The sequence below is a fragment of the Cynocephalus volans genome, chromosome 4 (genome assembly GCF_027409185.1).
Source record: "Cynocephalus volans isolate mCynVol1 chromosome 4, mCynVol1.pri, whole genome shotgun sequence".
NCBI classification, from domain to species: Eukaryota; Metazoa; Chordata; class Mammalia; order Dermoptera; family Cynocephalidae; genus Cynocephalus; species Cynocephalus volans.
The window spans coordinates 65,548,650-65,562,201 of record NC_084463.1 but is presented as its reverse complement, the minus strand read 5'-3'; the positions used below and the strand labels follow the sequence as shown (position 1 = coordinate 65,562,201).

The window sequence follows — 13,552 nt, the reverse complement described above, 5'->3', positions numbered from 1 at the left end:
TTGGACCCTAAAAAAATAAAAAGGACATCGGTGGAAAAACTGGTGAAATCTGAATAAAGCCTGGCATTTACATAACATACCAATATTGATCTTAGTTTTGATAAAGATGCCATAGTTAAGCAAGATGTTAACATCAGGGAAAACTGGGTGAAGGGAACAAAGGAACTCTTACCATCATTGTAACTTTTCCACAAATCTACAAGTATTCAAAAATAAAAAGTTGATTAAAAGAATACACATTAGGTAGTATCACCAAGCAAAACAGAAAAAGTTCATTTTAAAAAATGCCAATTTGACGTTTCAGTGATCAGAAGTGGCTGTGACAGATTTAAAAAACTCTCGGCAATGTCTAATATTGAAGTACCTAATTTCACATATAAGAGTACATATTTAAAAAAGAAAAAGAAAGAAAAAGAAAAAGAAAAAAAGGGCTAATTGTATTCTCTAGGTTTGGAGCCCACATGCCAAAAAACTTAAAAGTTATTCCTCAGAATGTTTTTAATCATTATAGTTATCTAATATAACATTTATATCATTAAAATGTGATGGCTCTCTCCTCAGTCTGAGTTATTTTCCATTAGAAATTTGTTAGACTCACCTACATTTGGAGATTAGTAGCATGAAAACATATCGTTTCATCCATGTGTTGAAGAAGCCGACCCGGTGTGCAAACAAGTATATTTACATTGTTGATCCTCTCAGCTTCACGTTTCAGATCCTGAAAACAGTTCTTTCTTTTGATTACACAGACACATCACTGAGCAGCCTGTATACCAAAACTATAAAAAGCCATCTGCATGTGGCATTTTATCATAGCAGTTTACATATTCAGGAAAAAAACATAACTTCTCTCTTCTATTTCTGCAGTGCATCCAAATTTGGGGGCTAAATCAAATTCCTGAGTGAAGACCTAAAGAGCTCAGAGGTTGTGAAGGTTAATTATAGATGGCGACTTGGTTAGATGAAGGAATGCTGAGAAACCTGGTAAAGCAATCTTTTCAGGTGTGTCCATGGGGGTGTTTCCAGCAGAGATTAGTATGAGAGTCTGAGTGGCCTGGGTGTGAAAGACCCACCCTCAGTATGGATGGGAACCATCCGATCTTCTGGAGGTCCGGAAAGAACAAAAGAGACAGAAGAAAGAGGTGAACCGCTCGCTCTCTGGATCTGCTGGAGCTGGGATACACTCTTCTCTCCTGTCTCTCCTGGACATCAGACTTGAGACTCTTCAGTTTTGGGGTTCCAGAACTTACACCAAGGACACCATCAGCTTCCCTGGTTTTGAGGCCTTTGGACTTGGACTGAGCCACACTACTGGCATCCGGTTTATAGACAGCCTATCGTGGGACTTTTCTTCATAGCCATGTGAGCTTATCCCCCGAATAAATCCCTCTCATAATTATAACATATCCTATTGATTCTGTCTCTCTGGAGAACCCTGACTAATACAGGGGTCTTCTAGATTCTTAGTCATACCCAGATTTGAGGCAAAAAAACAACAAAAAAAATTACACACACACCAGGGATCTTCAAAATTTTCATAGAACGATTTGTATTATCTTTTAATTCTATTTTTCCATGAACTTTTTGAAGTACCCCCCCCCCGTATATATTAAATGAATGCTCCATTTGTAAGTCTTGATTTCCTATTAAGGCCACCAGAATTGACTTAAAACCCAGAATTACCCCCATTCTTTAAATCAGTACCCAGGAACACTCAACAAGCTCTCCAACGCTACTCACCACACTTTGTGGACTGAAAAAAAAAAAAAAGAGCCAAGCTCTCTACATTTTAGAGGTTCTCTCTCCTTGAGACAAGAACCACAGAATGTTGTTAATTGTTAAGCTGGGTGACAGGTACATGAGTACATGAGGGTCTGGATGCTATTCTTTCCTCTTTTGTGTATGTTTGCATAGAAATTCAAGAAGTTAAGAACTTATCTTCAGTCTAGAGGAGATTCTAGCAGATAGAGGCATTCCAAATGTACTATAAAGTAGAACAAAAATTGGACAGCAAGTTTTAACCATGACCTAAAATAAACACTCCTCAAAACAACCTACGTTCCTTTCTTCTACTGCTGACATAGCAATGTTGTGAATTATTCAACCTCCTAGACAGATATTTTATTAAAGGTACCAGTCCACATCCTGAAATGTCATCTTTCCCAATATATATAAATAAGTAGATTTATAGGCTGATTAGAGTAAATCTATCTCTGAGAGCTTCATCAATTCAGATACCCTGACAAAAACAGACTTTCGGGACCAGACCCTAGATGACAGTCACCACACCAAAGCATCACTACCTATGAGGACCTGCCTAGGAGGTCAGTCTGTTTCGATGAAGTCTCCACCTCTCGCCTGTCAAGTGCCACAATGCTTCAACATGGTAGAAGGAAAGAAAGAAGGAAAAGGACAAAAAGACAAACCTTTCCACCAATGATGAGACCAGCTGAAAAGTCATGATTCTTTTTTTTTTTTTTTTTAAAGTCATGATTCTTTCCCACTTTTCTGAGAATCTCAAAGGTCTGATAGGCCAGTTCTCTCGTGGGTGATATTATCAGAACCCCCAGCCCATCTGTTGAGGTCCATTGCAGATGATATAAGGCTTCCAGCACCTCAAAAAAGACAACAAACTCATATTCAGTAAGTCCTTAGAGAAATCAGCTTTTTGACCCACATCTCAGTATTGCCCCTCAAATCAAAGGCACCCTCTAAGCAGAAGACATAACACTCAAGTTTTATCCAATCCTAAAGAACAGATTTTGTTTCTTTTTCTTCCATCAGAAGCATCCACCTCTAACTCAGAAGGAAAGGAAAAGAAGCCCCATGGTAGCTCAGCTGCTGCCAGAGCTATCCCATCAGGAGACTGGATATCAGTGAAAGGTATGTGTAGCCCACAAACCATTAAAACACACTGAAGAAAAATATTTATCATTTTCTGAGCAATAACCACATAAAAATAAACTTTTAGCTGTGTTACTGCTGAAGTTATATATTGACTGAATTCTCTAACTGTATGGATACTCTGCTTTAAAAAAAACTAGGACTTAAGAGCAAAATGATTTTGCAATACTTGGAACAAATACTAAAATGTGATTTTTCTGGGACAATTATTTTGTAGCAATCAAAAATTAGGAGACAAACTATGTAACTGAGATGTAAGTGAATTCCTAGGAAGCTCTACTGTTTTACTGGGACATGTCAATGACCCAGGAAATTCTTAACAAATGTCCAGATCTCCTTAACATGACAATATTTCAGCTTTGTCCTAAATAGGTAGCAAGAATAAATGCTATTGGCAGGTTTGCAAGGGTGATAACAGGAACAGATTTCCCCACCAGTCCTACTGCACTGAATTGCCATACTGGAACACCCAACAACCTTCAAGAATGTAAAGGCTTGTCAAGGCACAATCATTTATTCATTCAATACGTTTCTGAGTGCCCACCCTGTGCAATAGGATCTGGGGAATATGGTGGAGAACAAGACAGATGTGGCTCCTAATAAAGCTTGCATTCTAGCCAGGAAATCCAATATGAAGACAACTATTTACATAATTACTCATTCGCACCTAAGGTACAGAATGTTATAAAATTGTATAATAGAGGATCTGATCCAATGTAAGTAAAGCACTTACCGGAACAAGGAAAGCCAAAGTCTTGCCAGATCCAGTTTTGGCAGCTCCAAGTACATCTTTACCTTGCAAAGCCAACCCAGTGGTCTGCTTCTGTATCTCAGTAACCAGACGGTACTGGGCTTCTTGCAAGCCTGGCAGTGTGGAAAGGGAAAATGATACTTTAGAAAATCCTAGTGTTACAGGCTCAGTTGTGTCTTCCCAAAACTCCTTTGTTGAAGTCCTCACCTCCAGTACCTCAGAAGGTGACTGTATTTAGAGACAGACAGATCCTTTAAAGAGGGGATTAAGTTAAAATGAGTCCCTCAGGGTAGACTCTAATCCACCATGACTGGCGTCTTTTTAAGAAGAATTTTGAACAAACTGACGCCAAGGGTGACATGCATAGAAGGACAACCATGTGAATAGGTAGCAAGTTACAATATGATCCAATAATCCCACTACTGGGTATATATCCAAAGGATATGAAATCAGTATGTTGAAGAAAGATGTGCACGCCCATGTTCATTGCAGCATTATTCATAATAGCCAAGACATGAAATCAACCTAAGTGTCTAGCAAAGGATAAAGAAAATACAGTACATATACACTCAGTGGAATACTATGCAGCCTTTAAAGAATAAGTTCAAGATGCTTATTGTGCATCATGGTGACTATAGTTACTTATAATATACTGTATACTTGAAAACTGCTAAGAGTAAGAGTAAATTTTAAGTGTTCTTACCAAAAAAAAAAAAAAAAAAAGTGAGGGAATGCAAATGTTAATTGGCTTTATTTAACCATTCCACAACATATATGAGGAGCCTTCAAAAAGTTCATGGAAGGATTCATATTACATTTTAATTCCATTTTTCCACAACCTTTTCAAAGTACTCTGATACATATTTCAAAACATTATGTTGTATACAACACATACAATTCTTGTCAATTAAAAAAAAAGACAGAGGGGCAGCAAGAGGGCAGCTGTCCACAAGCCAAAGAGGGAGGCCTGAAAAAGATCCCTCCCTTATGGCCCTGAGAAGAAACCAACCCTGACAGCACCTTCTTCTCAGACTTCTAGCCTCCAGAACTGTGAAAAAATAAATAAGACACCCAGTTAGGTATTTTGTTTTGGCAACCCTAGCAAACCAATACAGAGGGTATCAAATTTTTGTTTGTTCCTTTGCTTATTTTAACTAACACGATTAGGTTTCATTTTAATTATTCAGAGGCTCCTAGCATCTTTTTTTTTTTTTTCAATGTTCTTTGGTCTAGAAATCATGAGACTGACAGATTGTTAAAACTCAAATTAATACTGCTCATTTTTAATTGGTTTTCATGATATCAAAGTAAGATTTTTCAGGTTAAACTCCCTAAATCCTCTCTGATTTATAAAAAAGCATCAAGAAATCCAATAACATGTCCCAAGATCACCATATACCTACCTTTCAATGTTTTTTTGGACAAGGGGAAATCTGAAAATCTGGTGATTTCATTTACATTTATCTAGAAAAAAAGGACAAAAGGGGACAATGTCAGAAAAGACAAAATAACCTACAGGATAATTCATTTATTTCACAATGAAATCACTTTTTCTCTACCTTGTACTGCCTAGCTCATCCTTGGTATGGCAGGATTAAATTCAATCATCACTGCTAATTAAAAGTCATCATTCCCTCTGAAAGGAAATTTGCCTTGAGGAAGCTGTCCTGAATCAAAACTGTAAGTCTGTAAAACCATTGAAGTTGATTAAAAAATAAATTACTACACATGTGAGTAACATACATTAATACCTTCAACATCCTTCACCTCCAAGATATTAACACAGTAAGTCATCACCACCTCAACTTTAGAAAGAAAATTTACTTTCAGTCATCCTTTAAGGGATATCAGTGTAAAAAAAATAAGGGACAAAATGACTACAAGCCACAGACCACGATGAAAATAGTTCTATATGCACTACTTGTACAAAAGATTGAAAAAAGTAGATCTTAGTTGAAAGAAGCAGATCTTGTGAGCACAATCTTTTCAAAATTTTAATCATAAATCAGTGGCCTATGAAATCCAACCTGAGAAACTACTCATTTTGGGGGTATACTAAAGGAACAGTATTATTTCAAAGAAATCAGGAGAAATGTCTGTGTCATGCTCTGATGCCATGATAAGTAATGTTTTGCCCTTTAACTTTGCATTATCCAAATCTTCATTACTAATGTTCTTTATTAGCATAAATCCAATTTTCTGAATTTCATTTCAGCTGCTCAGAAGAATTATTTTATTACAGATACTGAACACAGGAACTACTGCTCATATCTGGGAATATGCCGCCAAATTATTCGTGATTCACAAAAGGGGAAAGTTGCATCTGTAATGCTCATTTTTTTAAGTTACACTCTAGGCAGCAAAGGGATGGCAGCTGTATTTCATTTCACAATCTACACATTATCTTTCCCAGCGTTCTTGATGTAACCCAGGCCAGGGTTACTCTCTGCCCACAAATACTGAAAACACAAATGTTAAAACGTTGTCATAATCCTTACAAATCATTTCAGACATTATGAGAGGAGGCAGAATCAGTGTACTAGCATTAGAAGAATGATTACTCAGTGCTTGTTTTGGCAGCACATATACTAAAAAAAGAATGACTTATTCAAATGACATCCTGTCCCAGCAAGAAACTTCAGTGGATAATCTTCCAAACAGGACATTAAAATTAGGTGTGGTCATCCTTGCACTGTTGTACTATCAGCTAGAAAGCTGTTTTCACAGGGAACGGAATGCCTACAGGAGGAGGTAGACTGGCAACACCCTCTATGATCCCCATCAAGAGACACAGCACAGGCAAGGTGGGCTCCTCAAACAAAATACTGCACATTTTTCTAAAGTCTGTAAACCTCTTAGAGAGGAATCTTCGAAGAGTGAAACTGTTCCAACATTCTACTGTCAACCATTACAATATAAAACAACATCATAATCTTAAAAAGAGGTCACTGGGGAACACTTCTACACTGTTAGTGAGACTGTAAATTTGTACAGCCATTATGGACAACAGTATGGAGTTTCCTCAAACAACTACAGGTAGAACTGCCATACAATCCAGCAATTCCACTGCTGGGTATATACCTAAAGGAATGGAAATCATCATGTCGAAGGAATTCCTGCACTCCTATGTTTACTGCAGCTCTATTTACAACAACTAAGAGTTGGATCCAACCTAAATGTTCATCGACAAATGACTGGATAAGGAAAATGTGGCATACATACAAAATAGAATTCTAGTCTGCCATAAAAGGGAATGAAATTCTGCTATTTGCAGCAACATGGGCAAACTTAGAGAAAATTATGTTAAGTGGAATAAGCCAGGTACAGAAAGAAATACCACATGTCCTCCCTCATAAGTAGGAGCTGAGGGGAAAAAAAAAGAAAGATACAACAATCAATAATTCCTTGAACTTTCAGAAGAAGAGAACAAAGCTGAGGCCACCAGAGGTGGGAAAGGGGGAGGGGGAGAATTAGGGAGAAATTGGCAAAGGGCGACAAAAAAAAAAGTTTACATTGTTTAATGGCAAAACAAAAAAGTTAAAAATTAAAAAAAAAAGAATAATGCATTTAAAAAGAAAACAACACACTGAATTAAACTAGTAGAAAAAAAAAGAGGTCACCAAAGAAAGAGAAAGAAATTTTGATCCTGCTGATGCTCTAGAACAGGGGGTCAGCAAACTACAGCCTGCAGGCCAATCCCAATTTGCTGCCTGTTTTTGTAAGAAAAGTCTTATTGGAGCACGGCTACAACCATTCATTTACATATTGTTTATGCAGTTGTGACAGAGATTGTGTAGCCCACAAAGCCTAAGTTTATCTGGCTTTACAGAAGAAGTTTACCAACCTGGCTCAAGAAGAGTCTGTTACAGTCCAAGCAATACTTAGCAGAAGTACTATATACAGCAGAAGGTGTATACACAGCAGAAGACGGCTGTGGTTCCTATAAACAGAATAACACTATCTTTTGCTTGAGGATGGGGGGATTCACTCCTGTCTCCACAATCCTCACACTCTCACTAAAATCTGTATCATTATTCTTCTTAAGTCAGGAAAGTCCTTTCTAAAGACTTCCCAACGGTTGTGGAAAAGTTGGAGGGGGCAGAGGGGAGAACAGAGTGAATATCACTTAACCACCTTCTTCCACCTCTCTCTGATAATAGCTATTTCTCACAAAAGTGAATAATGCCTAGAGAAAAAAGTATAAAACCTTCCTAGAGTGCTCCACCTATTGCAATCAAGAGGAGAAAAGCAATGTGCCTCAAATCACACCAGACCAAATTTTAATTGGAAAAAAAGGCAGGATTAGAATGCTGAGTTTCTATATAGCACAGGTGATTATCGTAAAAATCTCAGTGAATCCCAGATACAGACTTTGAGCCATCCAGCAGTGAAAACAGCTGCTGAACTACAACAAATAGTTCATCACTTTTCAATAAGCCTCAATTCCAGTTCTCCATCACATACACCGTATGTGATGTCCTTAGAAAGACACAAGCCAGATCTCCTACTGCGGGGAGCACAGCCGACTGACCCTGCCAGCTGTCACCCCTGTAGATCCACCACTGAAAACACCATGCTTTCCCTGGCTGCTCCTAGTCAGTGACTAAGTTCAGTAGCAGTATTACTGCAGGCTGGGGGGGTTCCTCTAATTGACAACTTTGGAACAGAAACTCCCCATCAGCTGGCTGAAGCTTTCTTACAACTGTGCTACAGTCAGACTCCCTACCTGTTCCTTCTTTCCTCCTCTCCTCTCCCTTCCTATTCCTGTTCTTTCCTTCATCCTTCGCAGGCATTTCTCCCCGATAAATCTCCAATTCATCGAATCCCATCTTGCCATCTGCTTCTCAGAGGACCCAAGACCTAGGCTACACCAATAGTCTTCTACCTGGTCTCAGCCTCCAGAACCTTTATAACTGGGACATATTCTCTAATTGCCACCAGACTTCCCATTGCTTCCAGATAAAGTCTCTGAGCATGGCCTCTGTATAAATTTCTTACTGTTGCTATAACAAATTACTACAGTTGCTTAACCCCACACAAATGTATTATCTTACAGTTCTGGAGGTCAGTAATCCAAACTGGGTTTTACTTGGCTAAAACAAAAAAGTCAGCCAGGCTGAATTCTTTCTGATTGCTCTAAGGGAGAGTCCATTTCCTAGCCTTTTCCAGCTTCTAAAGGCTGCCCACATTTCTAAGATATGTTCCCCCTCCCATCTTTAAGGCCAACAATGGCCATCAAGTCTTTGCCACATCACACTGACACAGACTGTGCTGCCTCCCACTTTTAAGGACCCTTATGATTATAATGGGCCTACCTGGATATCCTAGGCTAAGCATCCTACTTTAAGGTCAGCTGATTAACTGACCCCTTGCCATCTTACATATTCACAGGTTCCAGGGATTAGGATGCAGACATCTTTAGGTTGTTATTCTGCTTACCACAGCCTCGAGAGTCACTCACAACCCACCTGCAAAAAAAAATCTCTTCTCCAACCCATATGAAGCCAATGGAGGAACGCATGCAACACTCCAAGGAGTATTTCCTCCCTCAAAAAACTCTATGCATTTTCACATTTCTTTGTATTTCCTCATGTTGCTCCTCCACCTAGAATGTCCTTGCCAATCTTTTCCATCTGGTGAACTCATCATTCAAGAACTAGCTCCTACCCAATGATCTCGAGGTGTCAAAAGAAAAAAAAAAGAGAGAATGAGCTCCACTCATGGCTACCACAAACAGCTGGACAGCTTGCACACAGCACAAAGGCAGCTGGTAAAGCTGAGGTATGGTGGGCTGAACCCATCCACCCAGCTCCCCAAACCAGGCCTGCCTGAGGCTGCAACCACCAGGAAGAAGACAGCAAGTCCAGAGGAAACACGGTTTTTCTAATACATTTGGCCAGAAGGAGCACCTTGCCCAGTAACTCAACCTTTTCCCCCTAATTACACCATCCTCTAACTCCACAGCACTGAGTTACCTATATACTATTTACTATTATAACATTTATACATATTTACTATTATAAAATTTGTCAAAATGTATCAACCGCACTCCACTGCATCACCGTTCCCTAGGGACCCAGATATGAATTTTTCCTATGTACATTTACATAGGCCTCAACAAGTGCCTGTCAAATTGTTTCAAAGGTTTATAAATCCAATTGTTCAGTATTTCACCAGTGAGGCAACTAAGCACCACCATGTACCCTGGTTCTATAATAAAAGTTGTATTCCCAAATGCTACCACCTGAGGAGCCACACAATGAGGAGTCTGCACCTTGGTTACCAAGAGAGTAACAAATCTGCTATTTAAATGATTACATGCTAGTATTGCTGGCCCCATTATTTCTTGACCAAATCTTAAAATATGTCTAAAATTAGAAAAATAAAACAGAACAATGCTCAGAGGAAAAAGAGCTATTCCTTCAACTTAATGAAAAGATTGGAATTTAAACATTTGTTTAACAAATGAATCTCAGTAAAGTACGGTGGTTTGGAGTCTGGTGTCAGACCTAGACTGCCTGGGCTAGAACTCCTTTTTCACTAGCTATTTAACCTTGTGCAAATAATTTAACCTTGCTATGCCTTAATGTCTTCTCATCCGTGTAATGGGAACAATTTCACATGGTTGTTTGTTATGAGGATATGGTAAGTCAACATGTACAAAAGTTTGATAAATGTTACGAATTATCATTAAAACAAGAGACCAAAAAGAATGAGCCAATGCTACAACCAGAGCAAAGCCTCTGGAAAAGGTCTAATCTTACACCAAACATCATCTCAACACTGACTGAGCACCTCCTCAAGGACAAGCACTGTGCTACCAGTCTCAGGAGAGCAAAGATGACTTCGGTGGACCCTCCATATCTGTGGGTTCCACATCCATTCCACATCCATGGATTCAACCAAATGTAGATCCAAAACATTCAAGAAAAAAAACAGATGGTTGTGTCTGTACTGAACATGTACAGGCTCTTCTTGCCATTATTCCCTAAACAATACAGTATAACAGCTATTCACACAGCATTTACATTGTATTAAATATTACAGATAATTTAGAGATGACAAAGTATATGGGAGGACATGCACAGGTTGTATGCAAATACTATGCCATTTTATATGAGGGACTTGAGCAATGGATTTGGGTATACAGTTGGGGGGGGGACAGGGGGAGAGATGTCCTAGAACCAATCCCTTATGAATACCTAGGGATGACTGTATATCACTGGTCTCTGAACTTGAGAGGTTCATGATCTAGCAGGCAGTTAAAGAAGTTAAATAAAGAAGCAAATCATCACAGCCAGGTCATAAATGCTATAATAAAGGTATTTACACAACCCTACAGATGCACAGCAGCCCTAACTCTGCCTGGGGAGGTCAATAAGAGAAGTGTAAAACAAATCATGAAGGACAAGTACTACGTATCCCTAGGGTGGGTGGGAGAATGGGAATGCTCACTACAAGCAGTGAAAACATCAAGTACTGGAGAAGAAACATCAAGAAGCATCAAGAAACATGGCCAATTCACCAAACTGCAAATCATTCCTTCATGTGTGCTTGTCATGTACTGCTTGGTTTACATACATTATTTGAACCTTACAACCTCTGGGTGATTAATAATCTGTTTGTTGAATTGGGAAACTGAGACTCAACGAACATTAAGAAATGCAGCTAGTCAATACCTAAATTCAGTGAGATTTAAAACAGGTCTACCTGACCACAAATAACTTAGTTTTTCAATAGACTAGAACATGTTGACACATTGTTTGAAAATTTTCCTGAAAGTAACTGTGAGCCAAGTAAAGGTTTTAATCAGGAGTAAAATGATTGAGAATAGACTAGGGATGTAAAAGGCCTAAGAGCCAAATCCCCTTGGCCACCTGTTTCACTAATTAAAGTTTTACTGGAACACGATACTCACTCATTTACATACTTCTATGGCAGCTTTTGTGTTACAAGGACAGAGTTGAATAGTTCTACCCTTATGACCTGCAAAGCTGAAAACATGTACTATCATTTACAGAAAAGGTTTGCTGACCCCTGCTGTAAGCGACACCTACCGTAGTATTCTAGACAAGAGATGATGAGGCCTGACCTAGGGGATAGCAGTAGAGATGGAGATGCACTTGAGAAATTTAAGAAGCAGAATAGATCACCAGTGTGATCAGTCAGATGGTTATAAGAATGGGTAAAAGAGAAGTGTCTAGGATTTCTTCTAGGTTTTCTGGCTCAATGGTCTGCTTAGATGGTGGAGCTAGGATGTGCTAAGCTAAAAGATGGTCCCCAAATATGTCGATGCCCTACCTAACCCCTGGAACCTATGAATGTTCCCTTATAGGGAAAAAGTGACTTTGCAGGTGTGATAAAAATTAATCACACTTCTTGAAATAGGGAAATTTTATCCTGGATTATCTAAGCGGGCCCTAATGCAACCACAAGTGTCCTTATAAAAGGACAGCAGAGACAGACTTGACAGAGAACAGAAGAAGGCAACATGTCCACGGAGGCAGAGATTGGAGTTATACAGCCACAAGCCAAGGAATGTTGGCAGCCACGAGAAGCTACAAGAAGCAAGGAACAGATTTTCCCCTAGAGCCTCTGGAGGGATCATGGACCTGATGATGCCTTGATTTTGGCCCAGTGAAACTGATTTCAGACTTCTGGTCTCCAGAACTGTGAGAGAATAAATTTCTATTATTTTAAGCCACCAAGGTTGTGGTAATTTGTTAGAATGGCAACAGGAAACTAATACATAGGATTATGGATTTAGGAGGGGTTGCTGAGGTATGAGGGAAAAGAAAATGACTTCTGGCACTTAACGTATCCTGTGACTCTATTAGGTAAAACATCCAGTATAGTCAGAAATAAGAATACGAACTCAGAAGAGCTCTGGGCAGAACACAATAAGAAGTCACTGGTACACAGGAATAAACCAAAAAAGGGCTGAGGCTATACTCCCTAGGCAATTCTACTCACAGTTCGAAATGAAATCTAATAGCAATTTACTTTACAGTGCCTTCTTGAAGTGCTTTGTATACAACAGTAGCAGTAATGATATAACAGCGAATATATGGAATATCTCTATGTGCCAGGTGTTGTGCAGAATGCTTCACATGCATTATCTTACTAAATCCCCATAACGACTTATAAGGTAGGTACTATTATTACACCTTTTAAAGACAAGAAAAGGGAAGCAAACAGAGTAACTTGCCCAGAGTCACACATCTGGTGAGCAGGAGCCGGGATCAAATCATCATCTGAACTCCAAAGCCCAAACTCTCAAACTCTAAGCTCTAACTTTATTGTTAATCTCAGGGTCATTTAAAGGAAGACTACACCAGGATGACCCATGATGACTTAAATTCCAGGAATATTCCACCTGTTAAATACCTGACTATACTGTGCTAGAAGGGGGCAGTCGCTGAGTTGGGTGAGCAGGCTGAGTTCGGTGGGTGAAGGCCATGGGATTTGGGGGAAGGAGGAGAGGAATTGAAGGACCTAAGGATCTTGAGGGGGAAAGAGGTTAAGAGGTCAAAGTCCTAACTACAAGGATACTTATCTGGGAACATAAGCTACAATATTGGGGATGATAGGCAACAGGAACAGACCAACAATCTAACTTTTCTACACCAATTCTTTGATAGCGACATGAGCAAGTGGAGAAAATGAGATGCGCACAGGAAGGAGGATGGATGATGTTGAGGGACAGTCTGTCTTAACCATCAAAAGCAGAAGCTTTGCAATTAGAAAGACATGAGTCTAGGATCCAATTCCAAATACCTGCTAAGTGTGAGAACTTGGGATAAGTTTTCGTATCCTCTTGGAGCCTCAATTTTCTCATCTGTAATATGGGAATATTCGGATCCATACCTAAGAAGTCAAATAATTAATACGTGATTT

The 13,552-nt window shown here is 39.2% G+C and overlaps 1 pseudogene; it reads right to left on the bottom strand.

The window, feature by feature from the left end:
• Positions 1-13,552, bottom strand: part of LOC134376177 (probable ATP-dependent RNA helicase DDX10) — a 44,151-nt pseudogene that overhangs the window by 30,054 nt on the left and 545 nt on the right.